The following is a 15627-nucleotide window of genomic DNA, read 5'->3' as shown; positions in this document are numbered from 1 at the left end:
GATATACTTGAAACAGTGGTAACAATAACACTGTGTGATATACTTGAAATAGTGGTAACAATGATACTGAATGATATACTTGAACAGTGGTAACAATGGCACTGTATGATATAAATTGGTCAGGTAACAATGGCTGACCGGTCAGGTAACAATGACTGACCAAGATATTGTGCTTGGGCTGTAGGAGCCCCTCCGGAGTCTGTACACACCCCCAGTGAGCGCCGTCGACGATAAATGAATATGAATGGCTCGGGCTGCATGCCGCAGTGGGTACCGGAATGTACCATCATATACATTGCATCGCATTCATGGATTTGTATTTATACTTGTTGTTTAGCTGCTCAGTTCCATATGTTGCTGTATATTTGGATTTTAGCTTACTTTGTGTATTTACTGGATTTTCTTATCTTCGGACTGTAGTTACTTTTATTACTCACTGGGTCGGAGTACTCACTTTACTCCCTACACCTCGCGTGCAGATGCAGGTATTGATCACCCGGTAGCGGGATATTAGCTCATTGAAGGTATTACTATTGTAGCTGAGCAAGGTGACCACCAGCGTTCGCGGCACCGAACATTGTCTTTAGAATTTCAGAATTTAATTTTGTATATTATTGGCCCTGTAGTTGTGTTCAGGATTTCAATAGATGCTCGTGATTTGTGACACCCCGATCGGGTTATGTTGGGCTGTAAACACTGGTTATTATTGTAGTTAAGCTGTATTTATTTATTCATTTATGTTTAATAATCGTTAAAGATACGATTTGGGTTAGTTGGATGGCCTTGTCTTCATGAGAGGCGCCATCACGACCGGGTTAGAAAATTGGGTCGTGACAAGTTGACTTTGTTGTTATTAGACTCGGGTTTTAGTTCTGTAAGTTGGAATAGGCATGTTGTGCCATTTATGACTTGTATACAAAATTCAGGTCAATCGGAGTTCATTTGGTATGTTTTGGCATTTGTTTTACAAGTTAGAAATTCATAAGTTCATGAGATTTTAGTATTGTTTGATGTGGCTTGAGGCTTTGAGCGAGTTTGTATGATATTTTAGGACTTGGTGATATGTTTGGTTGAGGTCCAGGGGTACTCGGGTGGATTTTGGATGGTGAACTAATTAAAATTGGACTTAGAAGAGTTGTTGCTCTGCTGCTGGTCTGGTGAGATCGCACCTGCGGAGGATTGGTAGCAGGTGCGGGACTGCAGAAGCGAGCATGGGGTCGCAGGCACGGCCTTGTCGGTATTGGGTAATGGTCGCAGGTGTGAGGAAGTTTTTCAAATCTGCGAGCCACAAATGCAATGTGTCTCTGTAAATGCGGAGTTTGGTAGGTGTAGCTGGAATCACATGAGCGAAATAGAATCCGCAGGTGCGGATGCACAAGATTGATGAACGGACCATAGAAGTGGTATTGCATGCGTGATGGTTAGGCCACAAGTGCGTCTGGTCGGGTCCTTAAGTGGATTCCGTAGGAGCGACCCTTTTTCAGCAAAATCGGAGTCGCAGGTGCTGTTAAGGAGTCCGTAGGTGCGAATATGCCTGGGCAGAAATTAAAATCGAGGGTTTTGAGGTTTTTCTCATATTTGGACTTTGCAAGCTCGGTTGGACAATTTTTGAGAGGGGTTTCACTAAATTTCAAGAGGTAAGCAACTTTTGATCATTTTTATCTATTAATATTGAATATCCATTGAACTTTCTACCTAGATTATGTATTTTTAAGGTGGAATTTGGAGAATTTTTTACTTGGGATTAAAGAGTAAGATTTGGGGATTTGAGTGATGTTTTGATGTCGTAATTGGGTATTTTTTGTATTGTTGGACTCGTAATTGAATGCGTGTTCGAATTTTATAAATTTTGTTGGATTTCATATGGAATTCATTCCTATAGCTTGTGTTTATTGTATTAAGTGATTTGTGGCTAGATTCGAGTTGTTCAGAGGTTGATTCGAGAGAAAACGACTTGTTGGAGTAGGGATTTAAGCGGTTTGAGGTAAGTTACACTTATTGTAACGACCCGACCAATCGTTTCGTGAATTATAGCCCTGTTTCCCCTATTTTTTCTTCCTTATGTGTTCCTCAGCTATATTTCATCATATCGTGTTGGTTGGTTCGGGTCCGTAGTAGTTTCGGTGTGGAATGAGACACTTAGTCTCATATTTAGAAGTTTAAGTTGGAAAAGTCAACCGGATGTTGACTTATGTATAAACGATCTCGGATATGAATTCTGATGGTTCTATTAGCTCCTATAGGTGATTTTGGACATGGGAACGCGTCCGAAATGTGATTTGAAGGTCTGTGGTAGAATTAGGCTTGAATTGACGAAATTGGAAATTTGGCGATTTTCGTTTGGCAGTAGAAATTTTGATATTGGGGTTGGAATGGAATTCTAGAAATTGGAATAGGTTTGTAGTGTCATTTGTGACGTTTGTACAAAATTTCAGGTTATTTAGAGGTGATTTAGTAGGTTCTGGCGTCGTTTGCGGAATTTGGAAGTTTATAAGTTATTAGGATTGAATCCGAGGGTGATTTGGTGATTTGATTTTGTTTTAAGCGTTCCGAAGGTTCGACTAAGTTTCAATGTTAATATGTGACTTGTTGGTATTTTTGGTTGAGGTCCCGAGGGCCTCAGGATAAATTCGGATGGTTAACGGAAGGTTTACAGATAGAATTGTGTAGCTAAAGTTGCTGCTTCTGATGTAACCGCACCTGAGGAGTGAGGATCGTAGGTGCGAGGTCGCAGATGCAGTGGGGAAGCCACGGATATGGAATTGGAGGACTTAGAGAGGAGTCGCAAATGCGGTGAGTTTGACATTTTTGCGGGCCCGCATGTGCGATGCCTGGGGCGCATATGCGGTCCTTGGACTTTATGTGACTTCCGCAGATGCGGATATTTGGGCGCAGAAGCCGCACCGCAGGTGCGCCCTTTTGATCGGAGGTGCATAAATGCCTGGGCAGAATGTATAAATTAAACCCTTCGTGAAATTTGGGTTATTTTCCATCATTTTTATTCGGACTCGGAGCTTTTTGGGGAGTTTTGAAGAGGGAATCAAGAGGTTTTTCATTGAGGTAAGTTGCTTGAGCTCAATACTCGTTATTTTGGTAATTTTCAGTTGTTTAAGCATGTAATTAGTAGGAATTAGGGGTGAAAATAAGGGGTTAGGTCTTGGAAATTAAAGAGTTTGATTTGGGGATTTGAGGGACCATTTGATGTCGAATTTTGATAAATTTGGTATGTATAGACTCGTGGGTGAAAGGGTTTTCTTGTTTTGTGATTTTTTCGGATTTCGAGCCGTGTGTCCAGGGGCCAGGTTTGGGTGAATTTTGGGATTTTGGTCTAAATTGATAGTTTTCCGTATGGAATTGGTTTCTTGGCCTATATTGATTGCATTGTATTGTTTTTGGTTAGATTCAGGACATTTGGAGGCCGATTGCAGAGGCAAGGGCATTGCGCAGTAGGGATTTAACCGGTTTGAGGTAAGTAATGATTGTAAATCTAGTCCTGAGGGTATGAATCCCCGGGTTTCACATCGTTTTACTTCTTTGAGGTGACGCACATGCTAGGTGACGAGCTTGTGGGCGTGCACCGTTGGGGATTATGACTTGGTCCATCCCGCAACAACTATAAAGTTGTGTATTTGACTGAAACTATATGATACTTATGTGTTTTAGAAAGAATTTTTATAATTTGGGTTGAATGCCATACTTGGGTATTGTGACAAAGCTGATTGGACTCTTAAGAGCCTTTTCTTATTATCCTCTTGCTGTTTTGATTGAAAATCTATACTCAGTCATGATATGTTTACTGATTTCATAACTCAGTCTTTATTACCCCGTTTTGATGCATATAAAATGTTATTTTGGGCTGAGTACCCTATTTATACTGATAGCCTGAGTGGCCTGAGAGGTTTACGATTGAGTGAGGCCAAGGGCCTTTTTTTGTGAGGACTACGCGCCGCAGTATGTGGTTATTGATTCATGATTTATGTGAGGCCGAGTGCCTGATTGATTTATGCCACGAGGTGGCTTGGTATAACGCTTGGGTTGTAGGAGCCCTCAGGAGTCTGCACACTCCCAATGAGCGCGGGTACCCTGAGTGAGTGATATGAGATATGCCTGAGAGGCTGTACATAAGTGACTGTGAGGTTTGCCCGAGGGGATGTATGTGAGTGATGTTCTACCCGATGGGCTACTTATGAGTGATGTTTTGCCCCCAGGAGCTGTTTATGATTTTTATCACCTTTACTCTCTTTTGCATTGAGCCTTTGTTGAAACTGTTGAAAATATCTTCAAATGATTTGTACCGAACACTGGATTTTTAAAACTAGATGATTTGACTCACGTACTGAATTGAAATTAAAGCATGTTGTATTTACTAAGATTTCACGATGTGGACTTCATGTGCTTTACAGATCGTCACTACTGCTCAGTCTTTATTTACCTTTATTACCTACTGAGTTGGCGTACTCACATTACTCCATGCACCTTATGTGCAGATCCAGAGGTTGCTAGACGTGCTAGCGAGTGTTGATTTTCATCCGTCGTGGATCTGTGGAGTTAGCAAGGTAGCTACATGGCGATCGCAACCCTACTCTCCTCCATCCTATCTTCCTATAGATGTTATTAGTTTGTTTCCAGAATGTATTTCTCTTAGTAATTTCAGATAGTTCTTAGTAGATGCTCGTGACTAGTGACACCCCAATGTCGGCTTTTCTTTCTGCACTTTGTTATTCAGATTTATCTTATGAAGTTTCATTAATTAAATAGCTTGAAGTAACCTTTAAATTGAGATATTAGGTTGTTTTGGTAAAAGAGTCGGCTTGCCTAGTTCCACGATAGGCGCCATCACAGCATGGTAGATTTGGGTCGTGGAAAGTTGGTATCAGAGCCTAGTTTACATAGGTCTCACGAGTCATGGGCGAGTCTAGTAGAGTCTTGCGGATCGGTACTGAGATGTATGTACTTATCTTCGAGAGGCTACAGGACTGTTAGGAGTACTTCCCTTTCTTGATTCCTCATTGTGCGATTTGATTCCTTTGAGGTTATCTTTTGTTATTCTATTCTCTCACAGATAGTGAGGACACGTGCTACCAGTCAGGATGGACGGCCACCAATACCACTAGTTGGGGCCACGAGAAGCCGAGGTCGCGGTCGAGGCCGTGATAGGGGCAGGGGTGTGGCTCGCACAGTAGATAGGGCAACACCTACAAATCCACTAGCGGTCCCAATTCATGATCAGGTTCCAGTTGTGGATGCTCCAACGGGACCATCTCAGGAACCGACTGTGCCTATTGTTATCCCAAGTCTTCAGGAGACCTTAGCTCAGATCTTGACCGTGTGAACCAGTATTTCTCAGGCAGTCGCTGTTTCTACTATAGCAGCTACTTCCCAGGATGGGGAAGGCACTCAAACTCTCGCCTCCCTTACACCCGAGCAGGTTATTCAGGGATTACAGACACAAGAGGCACCACCAGCCCAGCCGGTTGCACCTACTTAGGATTATGTGGTACCACTCATGCCTAATGACGAGCAGCGTAGAATGGAGAGGTTTGGTAGACTTCAGTCTCCGACTTTCAATGATACAGAGGGTGAGGATGCCCAGGGTTTCTTGGACAAGTGTTAGAGGATTCTTCGTACTGTAGGTACTCTGGAGACCAGTAGGGTATCGTTCACTACCTTTCAGTTCTCTGGAGATGCCTTTACTTGGTGGGAGGCTTATGAGAGGCATAGGCCAGTTGGTGCAGTGCCCCTTACCTGACATCAGTTCTCTATTCTCTTTTTGGAGAAGTATGTGCCGCTGTCTCACAAAGAGGAGTTGCACAGGTAGTTTGAGTAGTTACGTTAGGATGATATGACTGTGACGCAATATGAGATGATGTTCTTTGAGTTGTCCCATCATGCTATCTGGTTGGTTCCCACAGACAGGGAGAGGATCAGGAGGTTTGTAGATGGCCTCACGTATCAGTTACGGATTCTCATGACTAGAGAAGGGGTATCTAGTACTTCTTTTGAGGAGGTTGTTGACATTGCTCGGGACATAGAGTCGATTTGACGCCACTAGCGAGTAGAGAGGGAGGCCAAAAGGCCTCGTGGATCCGATAGTTTTGGGGGTGCTCCTCATTAGGGTCAATTTCAGCATGGCAGAAGCCGTCCATTTAGACATGCTTAGTCAGCTCGCCCAGTTCACCTTGGGGTATCATCGGGCCATGGTTCTCACACTTCTCATTAGGTCCATTCATCACTTAGTGCCCTCCCAGCCAAGATTTTGTCCCGTGATCCATCAGTTCAGGGCTCCTCCATGCCAGGTTCTTCTACCAATCATCCCGGTGCTAGAGGTTCCCTTCAGTCCCCGTCACCGACACTAGGGGGTTATTATGAGTGTGGGGAGTTGGGGCATACGTGGAGGCAGTGTCCTCGTCATCATAGGGATCTGCCTCAGAAGAGGAGTCAGCCATCGACTTTACCACCAGTTACTTCACCACCCCCCTAGTCAGCTAGGGATCGCCCTAGAGGGGGAGGTGGATCAGGTGGTGGTCAGACCCATTTCTATGCACTTTCAGCCAGACCATATTCTATTGCTTTAGATGGTGTGATCACGGTGATTTTCTCAGTCTTTCACAAGGATGCCTCTCATTATTTGATCCTAGCTCCATTTTTTCATATGTTTCATCATATTTTGCTCATTATTTGGATACGACCCGCGAGTCTCTTGTTTCATCTATTCGTGTATCTACTCCGGTGGGTGATACTGTTGTTGTGGACCGCATATATTGGTTACGTATGGTGAGTGTCGGGGGTTTGGAGACCCTAGTGGACCTCTTGTTGCTTAGTATGGTTGATTTTGATGTGATATTGGGTATGGATTGGCTGTCACTGTGTCACGCTATTCAGGACTGTCACGCTAAGACGGTGATATTGGCTATACTGGGGGTGCCACGGATTGAGTGGCGAGGTTCGACAAATTATGTTCCCAGTAACGTGATTTCATTCTTGAAATCCCAGTGGATGGTTAGGAAGGGTTGTCTTTCTTATTTGGCCTTTGTGAGGGATGTTAGTGCAAAGACTCCTACCATTGATTCAGTTCCGATGGTGAGGGATTTTTCGGATGTGTTTCTTGTAGACCTGCTAGGCATGCCATCAAACAAAGATATTTACTTTGGCATTGATTTGGTACCGAGCACTTAGCCCATTTCTATTAGTCGTATCGTATGGCACCGGTGGAGTTAAAATAATTGAAGAAGAAGCTTCGTGAACTCCTTGATAAGGGGTTTATTTGTCCTAGTGTGTCGCCTTGGGGTGCGCCTGTTCTATTTGTGAAGAAGAAGGATGACACGATGAGGATATGCATTGATTACAGGTAGTTGAACAAAGTCACAATCAAGAACAATGTATCCTTTGCCTCATATTGATGATTTATTTTAACAGCTTCAGGGAACGAGAGTGTTTTCCAAGATTGATCTCAGGTCAGGGTATCACTAGTTAAAGATTAGGGACTCGGACATTCTTAAGACAACTTTCACAAACTGATATGGTCATTATGAGTTCCTTGTGATGTCTTTTGTGCAGACCAATGCCCCAGCAATGTTCATGCATTTGATGAACAACGTGTTTGGCCTTATATCAACTCATTTGTTGTTGTATTCATTGACGATATTATGGTGTACTCACGTAGTCAGGAGGAGCACGTTGAGAATTTGAGAGTTGTATTGTAGTGGTTGAGGGAGGAGAAGCTTTATGCAAAGTTCTCCAAGTGTGAGTTTTGGCTCAGGTCAGTGGCGTTCTTGGGGCACGTGGTGTCCAGTGAGGGTATTCAGGTTGATCCAAAGAAGATAGAGGCGGTCCAAAGTTGTCCCAGACCGTCCTCAGCCATAGAGATTCGTAGCTTTCTTGGGTTGGTGTGTTATTATTGTCAGTTCGTTCAAGGATTCTTATTTATTGCATCACCCTTGACCAAATTAACCCAAAAGGGTGCTCCTTTCAGGTGGTCGGATGAGTGTGAGGTGATCTTTCAGAAGCTCAAGACTACCTTGAGCACAACTCTAGTGTTAGTTTTTCCATCAGTTTCATGTTCTTATACGGTATATTGTGATGCTTCTCTGGTTGGTATTGGGTGTGTGTTTATGTAGGAGGGTAGGGTGATTTCTTATGCTTCTCGTCAGTTGAAGCCCCATGAGAAGAACTACCCCGTTCATGATTTGGAGTTAGTTGCCATTGTTCATGCATTAAAGATTTGGAGGAATTATCTCTATGATGTGTCTTGTGAGGTGTTTACTAGTCATTGTAGACTCCAGCACTTGTTCAAACAGAAGGATCTCAATTTGAGGTAGCGGAGATGGTTAGAGCTTCTAAAGGACTATGATATTTCTATCTTGTACCATCCGGGAAAGGCCAATGTGGTGGCCGATCCCTTCAGTAGGAAGGCAATGAGTATAGGCAATCTTGCATTTATTCCTATTGGGGAGAGACCTTTTGCAGTTGATGTTCAGGTTTTGGCCAATCGGTTTGTGAGGTTGGATATTTCGGAGCCTAGCCAGATCCTAGCTTGTGTGGTTTCTCGGTCTTCCTTGTTTGATCATATCAGAGAGCGACATTATGATGATCCTCATTTGCTTATCCTCAAGGACAGAGTTCAGCACGGTGATGCCAGAGATGTGGCTATTGGTTATGATGGGGTATTGAGTATAAAGGGCCGGATATATGTGCCCAATGTAGATGGGTTTCGAGGGTTGATTCTGGAGGAGGCCCATAGCTCGCGGTATTCCATCCATCTGGGTGCCGCGAAGTTGTACCAGGATTTGAGACAACACTATTTGTGGAGGAGAATGAAGAAAGATATTGTGTTATTTGTAGCTCGGTGTCTTAAGTCAGCAGGTGAAATATGAGCATTAGAGACCGGGTGGCTTGCTTCAGCAGATAGATATTCCAGAGTGGCAGTGGGAGCGGATCACCATGGATTTTGTAGTTGGACTCCCACGAACTTTGAGGAAGTTCGATGCTATTTGGGTGATTGTGGATCGGCTGACCAAGTCCACACATTTCATTCTTGTGAGTACTACCTATTATTTAAAGCAATTAGCTGAGATTTATATCCGAGAGATTGTTCTCCTGCATAGTGTCCCGGTTTCCATCATTTCAGATAGAGGTAAGTTTACATCGCAGTTTTGGAGGGCCATGCAGTGAGAGTTGGGTACTCGGGTTGAGTTGAGCATAACTTTTCACCCTCAGATGGATGGACAGTCCGAGCGCACTATTTAGATATTGGAGGACATGTTGCACGCTTGTGTCATTGACTTTAGGGATTTATAGGACAAGTTTCTACCGCTCGCAGAGTTTGCATATAACAACAGTTATCAGTCGAGTATTCAGATGGTTCCATATGAGGCTTTATATGGGAGATGGTGTAGATCTCCAGTAGGTTGGTTTGAGCTGAGCGGGGCTAGACGTTTAGGTACAGACTTGATACAGGATGCTTTGGACAAGGTGAAAGTGATTCAAGAGCGGCTTCGTACAGGTAAGTCGAGACAAAAGAGTTAAGCTGACAGAAAGGTTCGTGATGTGTCTTATATGGTTTGGGAGAAGGTTCTACTGAAGGTTTCACCTATCAAGGGTGTTATGAGATTTAGGGAAGAAGGGCAAGTTCAGCCCTCGGTTCATTAGGCCTTTTGAAGTGCTTCGGAGGATTGGGGAGGTGGCTTATGAGCTTGATTTACCACCTAGCTTGTCGAGTCAGCATCTGATATTTCATGTTTCTATGCTCCGGAAGTATGTCGGTGATCCGTCTTATGTTTTGCATTTCAGCACGGTTCAGTTAGATAGTGATTTGACTTATAATGTGGAGCTAGTGGCTATTTTAGAGCGGCAAGTCCGAAAGTTGAGATCAAAGGATATAGCTTCAGTAAAAGTGCAGTAGAGAAGGCTATTTGGGAGATTGAGCGGGGGCTTCAGGTATGTTTCTAGACACGTTCGAGGATGAATGTTTGTTTAAGAGGGGGAGGATGTAACGATCCGGCCGATCATTTCGTGAATTGTAGCCCTGTTTCCCCCATTTCTACTTCCTTATATGTTCCTCAACTGAATTTTATCGTATCATGTTGTTTGGTTCAGGTCCGGCGTGGTTTCGACGTGGAATGAGACACTTAGTCTCCTATTTAGAAGTTTAAGTTGGAAAAGTTAACTGGATGTTGACTTATGTATAATCGATCTTGGATGTGAATTCAGATGGTTCAGTTAGCTCTGTTAGGTGATTTTGGACTTGGGAGCGCGTCCAAAATATGATTTGGAGGTCCGTGGTAGAATTAGGCTTGAATTGGCAAAATTAGAAATTTGACAATTTTTGGTCGGCAGTGGAAATTTAGATATCATGGTCAGAATGGAATTCTGGAAGTTAGAGTAGGTTTGTAGTGTCATTTGTGACGGGTGTGCAAAATTTTAGGTCATTCGGAGGTGATTTAGTAGGTTTTGGCGACGTTTGCGGAATTTGGAAGTTTATAAGTTATTAGGCTTGAATCCGAGGGTGATTTCGTGTTTTAATGTTGTTTTAAGTGTACCGAAGGTTTAACTAAGTTTGAATGTTGATATGTGACTTGCTGGTATTTTTGGCTGAGGTCCTTAGGGCCTTAGGATGAATTTGGATGGTTAACGAAAGGTTTGGAGATATAATTGTGCAGCTGAAGTTGTTGCTTCTGATGTAACCGCACCTGTAGAGTGGGGACCGTAGGTGTGGGGTTGTAGATGCGGTAGGGAAGCTGCAGATGCAGAATTAGAGGACTCAGAGAGGAGTCGCAAATGCGATGAGTTTCACGCATCTGCGGGCCCGCAGGTGTGATGCCTAGGGCGCAGATGCGGTCTTTGGACTTTAAGAGACTTCCGCGGATGCGGATATTTGGGCACAAAAGTGGCATCGCATGTGCGCTCTTTTGACCACAGGTGCAGAAATACCTGGGCAGAAGGTATAAATTGAACCCTTCGCGAAATTTGGGTTATTTTCCACCATTTTTATTCTGATTTGGAACTTTTTGGGGTGTTTTGAAGAGGGAATCAAGGGGTTTTTCATTGAGGTAAGTTTCTTGAGCTCAATACTCGTGATTATGGTCATTTTTAGTTGTTTAATCATGTAATTAGTAGGAATTAGGGATGAAAATGAGGGGTTAGGGCTTGGAAATTGGAGGGTTTGATTTGGAGATTTGAGGGACCATGTGATGTCGGATTATGATGAATTTGGTATGTATAGACTCGTGGTTAAAAAGGGTTTCTAGCTTTGTGATTTTTGTCGGATTCCGAGATGTGGGCCTGGGGGCCGGGTTTGGGTGAATTTCGGGATTTTGTTCTGAATTGATAGTTTTTTGTATGGAATTTGTTCCTTGGACTATATTGATTGCATTGTATCGTTTTTGGTTAGATTCGGGACGTTTGGAGGCCGATTCCAGAGGCAAGGGCGTCGCAGAGTAGGGATTTGACTAGTTTGATATAAGTAATGATTGTAAATCTAGTCCCAATGGTATGAAACCCCGGATTTCACATTGTTTTACTTCTTTGAGGTGACACATATGCTAGGTGATAGGCGTGTGGACATGCACCATAGGGGATTGTAACTTGGTCCGTCCCGCAACAACTATAAAGTTGCGTATTTGACTGAAACTATATGATACTTATGTGTTTTAGAAAGAATTTATATAAATTGGGCTGAATATCATACTTGGGCCTTGTGCTAGAGCTGTTTGGACCCTTAAGGGCCTTTTCTTATTATCCTCTCACTGTTTTGATTGAAAATCTATACTCAGTCATGCTATGTTTACTGATTTCATAACTCAGTCTTTATTACCTCTTTATGATGTATATAAAATGTTATTTTGGCTGAGCACCTTATTTTTTACTAATAGCCCGAGTGGCTTGAGAGGTTTACGAATGAGTGTGGCCAAGGGTTATTTTTGGTGAGGATATTATTGGATTGGGTTGCGCACTCCAACATGTGGTTACTGATTCATGATTTATGTGAGGCTGATGGCCTGATTGATTTACGCCACGAGGTGGTTTGGTATAATGCTTGGGCTGTAGGAGCCCCTCCAGAGTCTTCATACACCCAGTGAGCTCGGGTACCCTAAGTGAGTGATATGAGATATGCCCGAGGGGTTGTATATGAGTGACTCTAAGGTTTTTCTGAGGGGCTGTATTTGAGTGATATTCTGCGCCCGAGGGGCTGCTTATGAGTGATGCTTTACCCGAGGGGTTGTTTACGATTTTCATCACCTTTACTCTCTTTTACATTGAGCCTCTATTGAAACAGTTTAAAATATCTTCAAATGATTTTTACCGAAAACAGGATATTTAAAATGAGATAATTTAACTCACATACTGAATTGAAAGCATTTTGTATTTACTGAGATTTCATGATGTGGACTTTATGTGTTTTACTGCTCGTCACTACTACTCAGTCTTTATTTACCTTTATTACTAATTGAGTTCACGTACTCACATTACTCCCTGCACCTTGTGTGCAGATCTAGGGATTGTTGGACGTGCTAGCGAGTATTGATTTTCATCCGTCGCGGACTTGTGGAGTTAGCGAGTTAGCTGCATGGCAATCACAGCCCTACTTACCTCCCTCCTATCTTCCTATAGATGTTATTAGTTGGTTTCCAGACTGTATTTGTCTTAGTATTTTTAGATAGTTCTTAGTAGATGTTCATGACTAGTGACACTCCGATGTCGGGCTTTTCTTTCCGCACTTTGTTATTCAGATTTATCTTATGATGTTTCATTAATTAAATAGCTTGTTAAATTGAGATATCGGGTTGTTTTGGTAAAAGAGTCGGCTTGCCTTGTTCCACGATATGCACCATTATGACATGGTAGATTTGGGTCGTGACACTTATAAACTTGGCTCTGAGGGTATGAATCCCTGAACTACCTGTTATGTGATTGGCGTTGAGGTGATGCACATGCTAGGTGACAGGAGTGTGGGCGTGCACTGTAGTAATTGTAACTCGTTTGATTCCGTGGAACTGTGTAGTTATCTAATCTTTTTATTATTCATGTATTCTCCATGTGTTAGAGAAATTGAGTTGTGATTCATGTTAGAAATCATGTTTAGGATATATGTTGGTACTGTTGGGACCCACAAAGGTCTTTTTTGTTGTTGGCTTATTTTCTTAAATTGTAGTTATGTACTAAGTCGCATTCATCATTTGCGTATAATACCTCAATCTTTGTTATCATTTATTGTTATACCATGTATCATTATTTTGGACTGATTGGCATGGGTTTTGTGAGCCCGAGACTCTAGAGAGATTGATGACTAAGTGAGGCTAAGGGCTTGATTGTGAGTGATATTTATGGGATTAGACTGCACGCTGTGTTACGCTTTATTGATGCATGCCATGATATGCTTATATTAGCGCTTGGTCAGGGTCCACCCCTCCGGAGTCTGACATACCAGCAGTGAGTGCAGGAACCGATGAGTGCGATTGCCGAGTGTGAGTGTTTAGTGATTGAGAGTGATGGGTGATTGGGAGTGCCGAGTGATTGAGCGTGCTGGGCGAGGATGAATACTCCGAGAGTCAGTTGACTTTATCATTATGTTGCATTAAAATTGACATGCATACTTCACGTGTAGATATCGAGATATATCATTGATCATATTTTGTTAAACTCAACATATTCTATCTGTGTTGTGCTCATATTAGTTAAAAACTATAAAACATGTCTACATTTCTGTATTGTCTATAAATTGATTATTGTATTTATCTCTGAGTTATTACTGTTATTATATGAATTTGGATTGTTCCTATCTGAGCTCGTCATTGCTTTAAGCACAAGGTTCGTCCTGTTATTTTTTGAGTATATTAGGTCGGTTGTACTCATACTACACTCTGCACTTCGTGTGCAGATCCAGGTACTTTTGGGCACTGTAGTTGCTGGATTTGGAGTTTCATCTGCTTGAAGACTTTTGAGGTATCTTCTTTGGCGTCCGCAGACCTTGAATCTCTTTCTATTTAGTTATTTAGCACTATTCTATCTTTCTAGACAGTTGTATTAGTAGTTTTACTGTGATGGCATTTTAGTAGCTTATGTACTTAGTGAAACCTAGATTGTAGGAGATTTTGTATTGAGTCACGGTATTTCCTTAGCGGTTATTTATGAGAATTTGTTACTATTAAACATGTTTCATTATGTTTTAATTCAAAATGCGTAGTTATTGGTGATTGTCGGCTTGCCTAGTATTGTGATAGGCGCCATCACGACATGTGAGATTTTGATTCGTGACAAGTTGGTATCAGAGCCTAAGTTACATAGGTCTTACGAGTCATGAGCAGGTTTAGTAGAGTTTTGCGGATCGGTACAGAGACGTCTGTACTTATCTTCGAGAGGTTGCAGAACCATTAGGAAAACTTCACCTTTCTTATATTCTTGTCATGTGGATTTGTTGATTCCCAAAACTAAACTTCTGCTATTCATTATCTCACATATGGTGAGGACACGTGCTACTAGATTAGGCGGACAGCCGCTAGTACCACTAACTAGGGCCACGAGAGGTTAGGGTCGTGGTAGAGGCCGAGTTACAGCTCGTACAACAGATAGAGCAACACCTGTAGATCCACCAGTTGCTCCATCTCAATAGCAGATCCTAGATATGGTTGAGCCGGTAGGGCCAACTATGCCCATTGTGATTCTAGGCCTTCAGGAGGCTTTGGCCCAAATATTGACTGTATGTACTAGACTTGCTTAGGTAGTTTCAGTTCAGGACACACAGCCACTTCTCAGGCCGGGGGAGGGGCTCAAACTCTTCTTGTCCGTACTATAGAGCATGTGGTTCAAGGACTTCAAACACCAGGGGTACTACAAGCCCAGCCGATTACCACTGCTCAGTCCCAGGTGGGCCCCCTATGAGTGATGAGGAGTAGAAGAGGTTAGAGAGGTTTGCGAAGCTGGGGCTTCCATCATTCAGTGGGGCTGAGTCTGAGGATGGTCAGGACTTCTTAGACATGTGCCACCAGATTCTTTGAACGGCGGGTATTCTGGAGACTAGTGGGGTCTCATTTCCTACTTTTCAGCTATCAGGGGAAGCCTTCAAATGGTGGGCGGCTTATGAGTTGATCCGGCCAGTCGACACTGCACCACTTACGTGGCACGAGTTCTGCATTCTCTTCTTGGAGAAGTTTGTTCCACCGACCTACAGAGAGGAGTTGTTTAGATAGTTTGAGCAGCTATGCTAGGAGGGTATGTCTATGACCCCGTATGAGATGAGATTTTTAGAGTTAGCTCATTACATGATCTGGTTGGTTCCCACAAAAAGGGAGAGGATTAGGAGGTTCATTGATGGCCTCAACTATGGACTACGCTTCATTATGACTCAGGAGATTGCATCAAGTGGTAGGCTTAAGGAGATGGTTGATATTGATAGGTGGCTAGAGCAGGTCCGTAATTATAAGCATAAGGAGAGGGAGGCCAAAAGTCCTCGATGTTTGGGTGGTTTCAACAGTGTTTCTTTTGGAGGGCAGTCCACCTACAGCCGGGGTCGTCCTTATAGGCCCGCTAAAATGACTCGTCCGGTTCATTGTTGTGCATCAGCTAGCCATGGTTTATATAGTGCTCCTCCGGCTCAATCATCTCTCAGTGCCCTCCCAACTCAGATTTTAT

Source organism: Nicotiana tabacum, chromosome 1 (assembly GCF_000715075.1).
Source record: "Nicotiana tabacum cultivar K326 chromosome 1, ASM71507v2, whole genome shotgun sequence".
Classification (NCBI taxonomy): Eukaryota; Viridiplantae; Streptophyta; class Magnoliopsida; order Solanales; family Solanaceae; genus Nicotiana; species Nicotiana tabacum.
Note: the sequence above shows the minus strand (reverse complement) of the source record.